Source organism: Acartia tonsa, chromosome 2 (assembly GCF_053477335.1).
Source record: "Acartia tonsa isolate MP-2025a chromosome 2, ASM5347733v1, whole genome shotgun sequence".
Classification (NCBI taxonomy): Eukaryota; Metazoa; Arthropoda; class Copepoda; order Calanoida; family Acartiidae; genus Acartia; species Acartia tonsa.
The window spans coordinates 36,624,594-36,639,758 of NC_137261.1; the positions used below are offsets into that span (position 1 = coordinate 36,624,594).

At 34.5% G+C, this 15,165-nt stretch overlaps 1 protein-coding gene and 1 long non-coding RNA gene across 2 annotated transcripts in view; one reads left to right on the forward strand and one right to left on the reverse strand.

Moving 5' to 3' along the window:
• Window positions 1-15,165, reverse strand: part of LOC145312530 (uncharacterized) — a 50,678-nt gene that overhangs the window by 15,390 nt on the left and 20,123 nt on the right. The gene's annotated exons all lie outside the window — the stretch shown is intronic.
• On the forward strand, window positions 12-7,803 carry LOC145311707 (uncharacterized). Its single transcript, XR_013876761.1, has 6 exons — window positions 12-91; window positions 1,297-1,357; window positions 4,208-4,285; window positions 5,820-5,888; window positions 6,931-7,000; window positions 7,560-7,803. It is a non-coding gene; the product is annotated as an uncharacterized LOC145311707 (long non-coding RNA).

Below are 15,165 nucleotides of genomic sequence, written 5' to 3' on the forward strand. Positions count from 1 at the left end.
TACGTATATGTTTTTAGATTTTATTTAAATGGCAAGTAATCTCCACATTAAATGTTTGCAGCAGGATTTACGTCAGAGCTTAACAGAATAGGTAAACTATTATATTCCATAACATTGAGCAGGGGTTTAAAATTAGCTATCTAATTCTTTAAATCAAGCAGTTCCAATCTGCTAACTCATTATTTAATATAATTAGCCCGCGATCTTTATTTTAAAGCATACTCAGTACTGTTTACTTAAAAGTGTATTATTTATTTAAAGCTATCTGTTAAAATATATTGGCTTCACAGGAAAAATGTTTATCCGGAGAGGGGGGGGGGGGGTCGGTTTAAACTTTCCCATGACCTACCATACCAGTTCAGCTGTAAGCGAGATCCATTCGTGCACACGCACATAATTCGTTTTTTAATACTACCGGTTGTGCCCCTAGCATCTAGAGGCTCTGTTTCTGAAGGGTGGGGGAGAGAAATAACTTTATATCTGGAAATATAAAGCCTAAAATCATTTTGAGGCTTCCTTAATACAAAACTCAATCTTTTAGTGTTATTAATGTCTTAAGCTTCAGACAATAAATCCCAACAACTTTAATTCACTATCTGCAACTCCCCTAGATGCCTCTAGGGGCACGAGAGCGTTTAGCAAGCTCTTTTGGTACTAACATACATAGATCCTGTTACTTTTTTATTAAAAACTAGCGGCTTCGTCCTGAGAGGACTCTAGGGGCACTTTAGGAGGGGGGAGTTGAATTCCAAAACCTATTTTTGGTTATAAGGGAAAAATTTTTTGAAAAAATAACATGGTCTTTTTAACGGTGGTGGGAAATGGCGGCGAACGGCGGGAGCGGCGGTCCCGCAGCCGTTTTTTTTAAAGATACCAAAACTTGGGGTAATTGGTGACACAACTCAAAAGATTTTACACAATTATCTCTAAAACTAAGGCAGTAGCGCCCTAAATAAAGTTTCTGGTATGGCGTGGCACAAGTCACCACATTTTACCCCCCCCCCCACACTTTCTTTGCACTAGTTAAGAAAAATATACATACAATAATTGAATTTTATATTTGCTTTTAAAAAGGAAGAAATGATTATTCCGGTTCTAAAAAAATATTTATCGTATCTTATTACAGACAATTTTTCTAAGCATAAAATAAGATATAAATCATATGAAAATAACATTTTTTAGCCTGGCTCTCGGGACTAAAAAAACTGGTGTTAATCTTGCAACTTTCCATTTTACTATTCACTGATAGCTGTTTGTAATACGACAATGTGAATGTTAACTATTATCCTTATTTAGAATAAAATACAATAAGGCCAGAGAGAGGTCAATGCAAGAAGTTCTTGACTAATATAACCAGGTAAGAACAATATACTAAGGGGTTCTCTAAAAAGTATATTACAGCCTTGATTTCTAAATTATAATAGATAAATCGAAAAAAAGCTTATAGATTTTTCTACTAAAGGGTTTTTTTAATGCAACCATCTCGTAATCAGTATATAAATGGCACTTAGAATTCGCATTTCGATCTGAAATTTTGCATCATGAGTAATCCTTGGTAGGTCTATTTTCCCTAAATTGAACAAAAAGATGGAAAAATAACGGCTAACAGCTGGCGGCTCAGCCGTTTAGCCATTTTTTGGGCAATATCTAATGCAAATCATCACGAAACTAATAATACTATTTGCTGCTGGTACTAGAAATCTAAAAATGTTTTTTTTGTAGGTATCATTTCACACGATTTAAAGCAAAACTATGTTTCAAAAAGTTGATGCCTACGTAATTTATGACAGATTTGCCCTAAAAATAGCCAAAACTTTTTGTTCGATTCAGGGAAAATAGACCTACCAAGGATTACTCATGCAGAATTTTAGATTGAAATTCGAATTCTAAGTGCCATTTATACTTTGATTACGAGATGGTTGCATTTAACCCCCCCCCCCCCTTACATAATTTAGTATAAAAATAAGCATGACAGCATTCATGAAAGCGAAGCTATATAATCAGAAGGAAGGAAAAACGAACAATAACTCATCATATAGAGTATCAAGACTTCATAAGCAAAAAATTAAGTCTAATTTTTTTTCAAAAATAAAGGATACTGTTCAATGACATACTATTTCTTAATATTTAATAATACAGATGCTTAGCTCTAATATTGTATCTTTTTGTCCAGGAAACATTATTAAACAAGGATGACAACATCCATAAAAGCGAAGCACTGAAACGGTAGGACAAACGGACATTAACATTCGTATAGTGTCAGAACTGAATAATCAGAATATAAATGTATAAGAGTCGAACCAAAATTGTAAGTAAATTTGTTGAAAAACTGCTGGATACAGGATAATGTTTATGGACATACTTACATTTTTAGGACTTGATAATAGAGTTTCTTCGCTTATAACATTATACTTTGTTGTCCTAGGAATAAATATACCAAAAATCAGATCAATCGGATGATTAGATCACATAAAAATTTGTTGTTAAAAAAGTAAAAAAATCGACATGTTTAAAATGGACGTAATGACATTCTGGTAATGATTACAGAGTTGCAACGCTTTCTAAATCGTATCTAACTACTAAAGGAATCTCTTTGCAAAGTTTGAAATCGATAGGACAATTCTAACATGCCAAAATTAACGAAAAAAGCTATCCGTTACGGACGAACGTACGGACGGACCGACCCTAATTATACAAAAGCTTAGCTTTTAATAATTTGAATTTATTGTAGCCTTGACTTTATCATAGTGTTTAATTTTATAGTGTATGATTTTCACCGCTGAAGCGATATGGTTCTCCTTTACAATATAGCTTCTAATATGCCTGTGAATGTTTTTATAAAATCAAGGTAGGGAGGGGGGGAGGGGGTGTTCGCCTCCCCCACCCCTCATAATAAATGAACCCTTCCAAAAATTTTGTATTACTTTTCTTTTTAAAACTATAATAAAATATTAAGGGTAGAATTCTATACCAACCCCTCCACCCCCCCCCTCCCCCACCCCCACCCCCCAACACCACCTCAAGTGCCCCTAAAATTGGCCAAAAATTATAACATCTAAACGCAGCCGAACTCTCAGCAAATTACAAGCCTAAATGTTTTGTAAATGTATTGCATAAAAATTTGGAGAAAAAAATATTAAAATTGTAGTCATGCGTTCGTCTCATAATGTCCTAAATTCTTAATTCACCCTTATAGAATCAAAGATGTAATTTGAATTCTTCAAATTTCAGTGTTAGCTTACAAATCTACCAAAATATGAAGAAGAAAAATTATGCATATTAGAATTGTCGATTACAAACTTGGTAATTCCTGTTAGGTAAAATTTAGAAAGAAAAGCAACACTATAATCATTATCATAGATAATTCTTAATAAAACAAGGATGACAACATCCAAAAAAGTGAAGCTCTGAAACGATATGACAGACGAACATTAACTTTTGTTGAGTGTCAGAACTGAATATACAAAATATGAAAATATAAGGTTTGGCAAAATTATACGTAAATTTGTTGCAAAACTTCTTGAGTACAGAATTCTGTTTAAGGACTTACTGACATTTTTAATACTTGAATATAGAGATGCCTCGCTCATAATATTGTACCTTATTGTAATAGGAATCAGTAATCAAAAACTCAGATCGATCGGATGATTTTATCTCATAAAAATTTGTTATTAAAAATGTAAAAAAATCAACATGTTTAAAATGGACGTACGGACATTCTAGTAACGATTATAGAGTTGCTACGCTTTCTAAGTCATACCTAACTACTACAGGAATCAAAATGCAAAGTTTGAAATCGATAGGACAATTCTAACATGCCTAAATTAACGAATAAAAGCTAACTATCTCGGACGGACGTACGGACGGACGGACCGACCCTAATTATAGAAAAGCTTCGCTTTTAAAAATCAGAAGAATATAATTATTATATCATACAAAGCTAATAATTAGCATGTTTTGAACGTACGGACTTGTTGGTAACGATTATAACCTAACTGTTATCGGAAAATCATGCAAAGTTTGAAATCGGTAGGACAATTCTAGCATATTCAAATTAATGTTTCAGACGGATCAACCCTTATTATAAAAAAGCTTCGCTTTTAAAAACTTTAGGTACTATACTTAAAAACTTGAATAGATTTAAGGCATCATTTTTAAAATTATTTTGGTGTTTTAGAACATATTGAAATAATACCTACAATTTTAGGTGAACAGTCAAACTCTACCATGCTACGTGGCTTATTCCATTGAATATTTCAAACTTCTACATATGGATGGATTACAGGTAAGGTATAAATAATACTAGCTGTTGCGCCACTAGCTTCTAATGTATTGGAAGGGGTAGAGAAAAAAAAATATTTATTTCTCACGTCGTATTATAAACAGTTTTCTGAAGAAATGTACAATTATAAGATTATAAACAGTTATTTAGCTCATGCCTTCGGCATCTCTTAATCTTGTGATTGTACATTTTTATATATATTCGTAAAAACTCGATTTAATACGATGCTAGATATAGTTTTTCGTGTGGATGAGAACCGGTTTTAATTCACCGGTTGATATTGGTTTCTAATAAATAAGAGAATAGATATTTCTTGCATCATATTATAAACGGCTTTTTAGCCCCTAGGTGCCGAAGGCATGGGCTAAAAAAACTGGTTTTAATCTTATGATTGTACATTTTTATTCGTAGAAAGCTGGATATAGTATAATGCTAGACATAGATTTTTCGTGTGGATGAGAACCGGTTCCTATCCACCTGATTTGAATGAATACGAGGAGAAACATTCTTAGACTTAAATCTATAAAATATAATGGCTTCTCTTTCATGGAAAACTCCTTTAATTCAATGCTTTTCGAAATCTTAAGCTACAGATAAAAAAAACTTTCTGCATGATAATTCTTGAAGATTGGGACACAGCATTTCGTAATATGATTATAAAAAAGGGAACATATGTATAACCAACTATAGATTTTAAGGCGGTTCCTCACAAAGCACCTAGTTAAGCAAAGAATCCCTGTCCTTTATTTTGATATTTAAAATAAGTAAGGGAGGAACACACAGGGGCTATTCCTGAAGAAAAATTATTCCCTTTCAATAATAAACCAACTGGGGGGGGGGGGGGGGAGGGGGGCTGGTGGGAGTTAGGTTCTCTGCTCACTAGGCACCAAAATCAGGAAGATATGTCTATGTTTTATTTTCTTGGCCTTATTAACATTGTTTTTTTAACCTAAGAAACAGTAATTTATTTCTTTATTACCCCCTCCCCTCCTCCAAACTTAATGACGTCTGGGTAAAATTAACATGGAACTGGGTTATTTTTTCATTTTTTTAGGGGGAGGGGGTGGTGAAACCCACATTTTAGATGATCTTTATGTTATCAATGTATTGTAAACAAGGATACAACATCCATAAGAAGAAAAGTTAAAAAATCAAGGATAAGATTACCCACATAAAGATTTATAGAGCATTTGTTAAAATCAAGAATAGATATGTTTGGGGAAAAAATCAGGAAAGGTACGTCCATGTGGGGGGCGGGCGAATTTAGGGGTGCCATATTGACAGCTTTCTACATATATTAAAATGAAAAGATTAATTCCAGCTGCTTTGTTTTTCCTGGCAATCAAAACTGACAATAATTTTTGATCACTTTTTTAATTCTTAAAAAATTATCTTTAATACGAAACAAAACATGACTTCTGTATTACTCATAACCAGTCCAGCGGACATAATAATATTTTCATTTTGATATCCACAGAAAGCTGTCTAAAATACGATGCAATATAAAAACTTAAACCATTACACTTATGTTTTTTAGTTGCAAAAATCCAGTCTTGAGAAGAAATCCAAGCAAGAGTTTTACTAACTATCCACATTACATTATTAGGTAAGCTTTGGTTAGTAGGATATAAAAATGGAGGATTTAATTATTTTTTCATTAGATAGATATTCACCATTCAATGATAGATAATACTGCCCTACTATCACATGAAATCTCTCGTTTTCTGTCCAAACACCTGGGTATTAGGTTAAGTAATACCCATCAGACAACCTACTCTTTGATTGCACAACCTCTGAGAAGTTCTAACTGTGCATAGTAATGAGTTTTGACCGTTTTGGGCCAGGGCATTCCCCCTACTCTGATATAGAAGCAGTAAAGAACCATTTTTAACGTCTTCAGTTAAAACCATTCACGAGCGGTTGCGCTAAGCCAGGGTTGTGGGTTAAGATTGTAGGCATTTTAAGCAGGGATAAGGGGGGGGGGGGTTAATGCAACCATCCCGTAATCAATGAGTTAATGGCACTTAAAATTCGAATTTCGATCTCAAATTTTGCATGAGTAATCCTTGGTAGGTCTTTTTTTCCCTAAATCAAACAAAAAGTTGGAAAAGTGATTGCTGGCGGCTCAGCCGTTTAGCTGTTTTTTGTCTATTTTCAGGGTAAATTTATCATCAATTACATAGGAATCAACTTTTTAAAACATATTTTTGGTTTAATTCATGTTAAATGATACCTACCAAAAACTATTTTTTAAATTTCTAGTAACAACAGCTACCGGCTATAACCGTATGATAACGTTTTTGAGCTGCATAGAGTATTATGTGATTGTGGAGATAGGTTTCGTGACTAATTTGAACCGAAGAAAGCCAAAAAAAAAACGGCTGAGCCGTTAGCCGTACTTTTCCAACTTTTTGTTCGATTTAGGGAAAATAGACCTACCAAGGATTACTCATGCAAAATTTCAGATGGAAATTCGAATTCTAAGTGCCATTTACTCATTGATTACAAGATGGTTGCATTAATCCCCTCCCCCTTTTAAGGGGAATGACAATACAGGAGGAGAAACTTTGAAATATATTAAGTAGTCCACTTTGAAATTACCTACTCCGAAAATAAGAGATAAAATAATGAAATAAATAATTTTTTAGAATCAAAATTATCTACCTGGTCCTGCACATTTGAAGTTACAAAGAATATGAGAAGTAAAGTAATTTTCAGGTAATAAATTTAATCTTTATATGCTTCTTAAGTACTTGATAATTACCTATCCGATAAAAAAAAGAAAATAATAGTGGTAATGTTGAAAACGCGTATTCGTTAATACTTTAAACTATTTCAACATTCAATTTTAATCTATATTGCAACGATAAATGAATGAAAATATGAGGAATAGTAATAACAAGGATGACAACACCCATTAGTATAAAGCTCAAACAATTATACAAAAGAAATCCACGAATAACAAGAAGTAGATGCTTGTAAATAAGAGGATTAAACTTAGATAATTGAAAATTTAATTCAGCAATAAAGCTACCTGTCCCTATATTTTTTTAATGTTATTATTCTCACTCAAAATCAACGGGTGATTCGACATATTTTTTTCTGCACTTGTGGGAGATTTAAGATGTGCTTTTAAGCGTTTTGCGAATCTGCCAAAAATAGCAGAGAAATAACCTAAGTTATGCAGTCAAATTAAAGTAGGTAATTTTTTTTAAAGGCCCTTTACAAAGTAAACCTTCGAAACCTGTTCTTTGTAAACTTTAATGTATTTTTTTAGGATGGAACCAAGAAGACGGGAAAGTTTACTGTTTCTTATAAAATTAAGTTAGTGAGATGTTCTTTTCCCTCCCACTTCATTAAAATTAAAATTGTTATCATTTCAGTTCTAATAAAAAGAAATTTTATGTATTTAAATTAAATACACAAATTCACATTTTTTTGTTATCCTTGTAATATCATTTCAGGCCATGTTATATAATTTGTCATGTTAACTTTATTTTAATAAATAGATACTAAATAAAGTATTTTTTTCTAATGGATTATTTTTTATTTGTACATGTTAGTGAATTAATTTGTAACCAAGATGGGTTCATCTTTCAAAGGGTATTTTTAAATTCAGTCTTTTTTTCTTCAGTTTTATGTACCTACTTCTTAGAAATTTTTAAACATCTAATCCTAAAAATAAAGTAGAAGGATCTATGTCTTTGTGTGTGTCTGTATGTAACTAAGGATCTTGCTAATCGCTGAACCGATATGGTTCTATAGAGTGTAGCTTCAGACGGGACCTGGGAAGGTTTAAAACAATTTGGGCAGGGTACCATCACCTCAAGAGAAATCGTCCCTAAAATAAAATTACCCTCTCAATAAACTTTACTTTTTTTTAACTTCAAGTTTTTAATGTTTAAGTAAACAAGTCATATGCTATCCTAGGACTTAGCTTTGTTAAAATAAAGAGCTCATTCGAGATTTCCTATAACAAACCAAAAAGTAATCTTGCTGCGTCATTGCCAAAGATGTTACAAGGTTCCTACTGCTGCTCTGTGAAGTGCGTGATATGAATAGTTAGAACAGGGGAATGCCTTGGCCCAAAACAGCTGCAACTCATTACCATGTAAAGTAAGGACTTCCAGACAAAAGTTGTGCAATCACAGAGTTGGTTGTCTAAAGGGCTAGTGAAAATATAATCATGCACAAAAATTAAGCAAGATTTGGCTCAGAGATTAACCTAAATAAGATCTTGTGTATATCGAACTCATTTGCTATCTAACAGAATGATTGATTGTTAGTCTGTCTGTGTGAACCGAATGATCGTGTTAACCATCGGACCATATGGTCATAATAAAGCTTCTTGTAGATAAATTGTAGGTTAAGAACTTTTGAGAGAGGATTCCTCAACCTCCCAAAGAGAAATTGTCCCTTAAAAACTAACTCTTACAACCGTTTCTTTTAAAACTAATGTAAAGTTTAGGGTTGACTCCACCCCTTCTGTCAAGTGTCCTTAAAAGCCTCTTTAATCGTAGTCAATCATATAAGATATACAGTGTATATTTTGCTTCTATTATACCCCTTCATATTAAGTATTACATTGTCCAGGTATTTCATATTAGATATGAAACATATGTTTTGCATAATATAAACAAACATAAAACAGCTGTTTGTATAATGTAAACAAATATCTCTCTATATTCCTTGGCAATATTATTAAAAGGCTTTTTGTAAAATACCCAAAATATAATAATATTTTTTTAATCAATAAAATTGATTTTATTATTTTTACACTAAGCGTTTATTCTTGTGAAAATGAAAAGGCTTTTTCTCGGTATCATTATTTTTTTACTTAGGGGCTATTTACTACCCCTTATATCTCGATAACAGCAACTCCTTTGTAAAATCTGGCTTCAGATATTAAATCTTCACGAAAAATAAGTACGGATAACCCTCTATACTCAACTCTTCTATGCCTGTTAGGGAAAATATATATTTCAAAACTAAGATGTACGTGGTTCTTTGTTAATTTTGTACTTAAGATATTTTCAGAATTTTTTTTCCTAAGCCAGAATTTATTGATTTTGTACTTAGAATAATTTCATTAGAAACTTTTTGGACTTAGTCAAAATTTTCCAACTTTGGACTTAGAGTGATTCTATTTTATTTTGACTTAGAAAGTTTTTAATTCAATCTTAACTTAGAAAATTTTTGTTTGTATGTTCTTTACAAACATATACATAAATACAATAAACGGTTCACTCAACAATAAGTAGGACATGAAAACTAAATTTTTACTTGCTTTGCTAATGCTAAAATTTCTATTTCATGTGCCGCCAGAATTCAACAGATAACTTGAGAAGAGTTATAAACCATCAATCATTAGTGATAGTGAATATTAGTGATTTAAAAGTATAGTCAACAACCTAAGCCCTATATGTAATTTAAAAGCACACTTATAAGAGACAAAGTTCTAGTAACCAAACGCAGCAAAAGGTTGCAGCAGCCTATCTTGGGAGTCTTGGGACGTCTCTAAAAGAAGTAGCAAGTAATATTGGAAGTACTCTACTGTCTTTATAAACATCCGGATTAAAACAAAGAAAGAACATTTTCTTTTTATACCATTGAGAAAATTTAATTTTACTTAGGATTATTAGCATAAAGTCTATAACCAAGTAAAATAAAGTGTGTACATATAGTTCATAATCTTTATAATCTAAAATTGTTACCTTTTTTTAGAAAAAAAGTGCACTAATTCAGCTAATTTGATTTTCAATAATATTTGACCAAGCAATAACACCAACCTTGTAGTCTACTTTAAAGAGTTTGATTGACAACTTCCAGCGTATAGATTGATCACCTTGCGTAGGATATCACACTTCAGTAAGACACATAGAATATTGTGTTCTCACTAATTAAGTGGAGCACATCCGGTCTATAATAACCTTGAAAACAAACTGATTATATTCATATATATATAGGACAATCTAAATTGAGTCTCAATAATATAGTTATAAGGATTGAAATCACAAGTGAAGCCCCATAATAATTCGCGAATAATACTTAGTAGGATTGGTAGGCATACCCTAATACAACTATAAGTATTGGGTGCGAGATCTTTGATATTCAGGCAAAACCGTTGCAATACTATTAGAATATAGACGATCCTTTGGGAGTGAACCTTAGTAAGTTATATTCATAAAGCCTTACAGGAATAAGCAGATTGTAAGCTACATATCCTTAGAGTGGAGTAAGAATTCAACAAGGATTATAAATTGCTGTTTTTCTCAACAATAACATTTGCTAGGAAAAGTCGACGCCTAAGCAAATAACAGTTAATTTGTGATAGTATATTAGCATACCCAAATTAACTTCGCTGCAAACCTTAACATTCTATTTAACTTTATAGCTAATTTGTACAGCTAACCAACCCACATTAGCTTTATAAGCAAATATAGAATAAATCTAAGTAGAAGTGTTTCTACAGTTGAGCTTAATTAAGGATAAGAGTGCATTAGCGCACACTCCAGAATAAGATTCCAAGCTCACACGCAAGCATTCACGACGTAGAAACAACTGTAGGTGAAGTAGACAATACATACTCATCTATATTTAACAACTTTAAAAGAAAAATTTGTTATTGTAAACAACTTTTGATTGTTTTAACGTTAGGCGCATTAGTCAGTTTCTTCTTGTACCTTTGCTATTTAAATCCTAAAATAGTACAACACCTCATAAGCTTCTTTAAAGAACTCATAGAAAGTTTAAAAGCTTTAAGCTAGCTGTAATGCCATTATTTAATAAAAGTAAGAAAGATGACAACGCTGAAAAGGCGAACACTCCACGTCGAGGACGCTCGACGACGCCTGGAAGAAGAACTCCGTCAGCTGATGCAGCTTCTGCAGGAGATGATACACGAAGAGAGGAACCAATGCCCAACCAGGAGGAACCAGAACAGAATGGTAAGAGAACCAAGACGCCAGAACCAGATACGGAATCTGTAAGATCCATACCCATGCGCGAGGACTCACCAGATGCACTGATCAGAGATCGATATGTTAGAGCAACACTATCAGATCCTCTGGGAAATTTCCTGTTCCCACAATTCCTGGATACAATAAGACTTTGTAACCCCAACCTACGTGTGGACTCAGAAATGATGAGGAACTTCTGTACCAACTACACACAGAGTATGAGGGAATACAAAGAGGAACAAAGACGTGAAGTTGAGTTAGAGGCCCAGCGTATTGTACAGGAGGAGAATGACAAACGCACTCAACGACACTTCAGTAACTTCACCAACCAAACTGGAATTAAACCACCAAGCAGCTATGCAAGCAAGAGCACCCTAAGCAACGATCAAAAGCTTAAGTTAGCCAATGGAACCTTCCCTCTCAAGCATTGCTTCAAAGGAGACGGCAAACCACCCTACATTACTGATTACCTATCAGAGATGAACACTGCTCAGGAGTTATGTAACCTCTCAAGATCAGAATTTGAAACCTTTATGCTTAGAACCACAACTGGCGAAGCATATACTACTATCCAGCAGAGTTTCAATCTTGGACTATCTATTGAAAGTGTCTATAATAGCTTACTGCTACAGTATGATATACTCATCAGCCCACAGGAAGCTCAAGCTAAGCTGATAGCCTTTAAGGGAACCAAAGCCATGTCATTCCCTAAGCTTGTCAGTACAATTCAGAATCTTGCCAGCAGAGCCGCTGTTCATTATACAGACAAGAAGGAAAGACAGAATGTATTCAACATAACTGCAGTGGAGGCACTCAAACGTAGCTTACCAACAAATAGCCGCAATATAGCATCTGAAAACCATCACAATCTCACACATGATCTTGGAAGATCCCCTACATATCATGAGTTGACCGCTTCCATGTATCCTAGAACTGAAGACCTAGATCTGGACCTACAGCAGAATGGTGTATCAGCCAGTTACAATGGAGATTTGTCGCTTCATAAAAAGACAAACAACACCAACTACTCACATGACAGGGATACAAGAATGAATAGAGACAAACAGCCTGCTAAAGTTGCCGCTACGTCGAGCTATTATAAAAGGCCAACAGTTAGAGAAGTTACTGCTAAACCAGCCTATCCTAAAACCTACAACAGAGAAAACAGGGATAATAGAGATAGACAACCACAAAAGAACACCAAACAAGATTATCATATCTCCTATGGAACATCCAATAAGCGCTACTGTGGTGCATGTGGTCAAAATTCACACAAAATATCAGATGGATGCAGACTACTGTGCGATGACCAAGGACGACAATATCAAACAGCACTAACATCCGGATACTGCCCAAGCTGTCACAAGAAGTATGGCAAAGACCTATACCACGCTCAACACCTATGCCCTGGACGACCAGCAATGATGGAACTGTACCATAGTGGTAAAGTAAGACCTGGTGGTGTGTTTAAACAGGCATATGAAGAATGGGTTGACGCCAAAGCCAATGGACAATCCAAAGAGCGTGGCAGAACAAGTAGGGTTAACGCTATCACCGTTCGAATGGATCCTAATGACCCCAAGATTTTAGCGGTAGATAGTTCTGCAGCTATCATGGATGAAAATAGGAAAATGTACCTGAACTGCTCCGGCTGTATGTCAAATGGAAACTACGATGTATACATGACAGCTTTATTTGACTCAGCAGCAGACAGAAATATCATGTCAACCAGCTATTTTGGTATGTTATTTGGAGTACAACAAAATGAGGTTAAGAACCATCTGGAAAAGAGTGACATGGTTCTTGTCAGCTATTCTGGACACAAAATCCCAGTAGCTGGAGAAATAACTCTCATGATTCGTCTCAAACAATTCTCAGGCATCTATAGACCAGTACCATTTATGATTGTACCTGAGGAACACAAGAATGTCACACCTATGATCATCGGAATGAATGGCATTAGAGATCTCCAATTAGGGTTGACTTTCGTTGCGGACAACCACCCGCCAGCACCATATCTATACTCTATGTTCCATCCTGGGAGAGTACTAGATAGCCTGTTCTGTTCTGATTATGAGTTACAACTCTGCACAGGGACAATAGACAAAATTGATCCTAATGAAACTCAGACTATAGAAATGAACATCAACCATTTCTTCAACTTAGCTCCTGGAACAAAAGTCATTCTCAGCGATGACCACATTGCCAATGATAGAAATGGAGGAATCAAAATTCAACCTGGACAAACGCAACTGACTGTCAACAACCGAGGACAACTTAGTGGAAGAGCAATGATAACAAATGTCACTGAACATACAATCACTAACACTGTTATCACCGGATACTTGGAACCAAGCAACCAATTTGTAGTCAAGGAGATCACCACAGACTTTGATTTCACGCAATCGTTCCTACACAATGTATCTGTGACAACTGAGCTAGATGAGATTGTACAAGCCCTGGAGCGACACGCAGAAAAAGCTACGGCTCCAGCCATCAATCAGATCTCACTAGACACCAGAAACCACTCAGTTCAACTCTTATAGCTACCAAAATACAGCGCCATCAATCTGGTAGAACGATCTTTTCCTTTAGCTGATGGATATATACCGAATCCTACAGCTATAAACAATGACACTCCAGTACCAGGAGTAGCCTTATCTGACTACCGTTCTAATATTGATGAAATTCTAACTACACCAGATCCTGAAAAGAATAAACTCTTTGAGAATAGTGACGACGTTATTGAACTTGGCTTAAAACATATAGCTGAATCTGATAACCTCATGGACTATGTAACAGAACCTACTGGCTATAGTGTGCCAAAGGACCAGTTTGTTAAACCAGAGGATCTTGTGGTGCTGTCAGACTATCCACCAGAGGTAAGACATTATATAGAAGACATATTCCTAAAATCTTACCCTGATATCATATCTACACATTCTACTGATAGAGGTAACATGAGTAAATATCTGGGCAATTATACAATTAGACTAAAACCTGGTCAAACTTTACCCCAGCATAAGAAATTATATTATTTATCACCCGTAGAGAAAATGCAAATGCAATCTATCTTAGAGTTTTTGTTAAAGAACGGCACCATTGAAAGAGCTAATTTGGATGGGGATTCCTATAACAACTATGCAAGCCCAGCTTATCTGATTCCAAAGTCGGATCAGGGGAGCTGTCCTCGTTTAATTGTAAATTTTCAACAATTGAATCCTTGTCTGCAGTCTGAACCTGCACTGCTACCCACAGCAGAAAATTTGATTCAGTCACTAAGGGATAAATTTGTGCATAGTAGTAGTGACATGGCTAACGCTTTTCATAGTATAACGCTAGAACCTTCTTGCAGAGACCTAACATTGTTTGCAACCCCATTAGGAGCTTTTAGACACGCATCCTTACCCACTGGCATTAAGACTTCACCTGAAAGTCTATCACGCTTTATGGAAAAGATATTACACTGGGAATTGGTTTATGATGATAATGGTAATGTTGTAATGGACGGTGATTTAGCTAAAATGGTATACTCACCTATCCCAGAAGTCCAACACATTTATGATGATTTCATTGTCTCAACTGAACTAGCTAAAACTAGATCAGAATCATTGAATATACATTTTAAGATTTTGAAGAAAGTTATGGGGAGAATACACACGCATAAAGGAAAGATTAGTTTAAAGAAATCACAACTTTTTAAAAGTAGGGTAAATTTCTTTGGATTCTTCATTTCACATAATTATTGCTGTGTAGATCAAAGGCGAGTACAAAAACTTCTAAATATTCCCATGCCTACTGATATTACTATAATGAGATCTTTTATGGGAGTACTACAAAGTATGCATAAACATTTAAGATTTGATATTATGGCTCCTACACATATTCTAACTTCACTTACATCTACTAGATTAGGTAAAACTT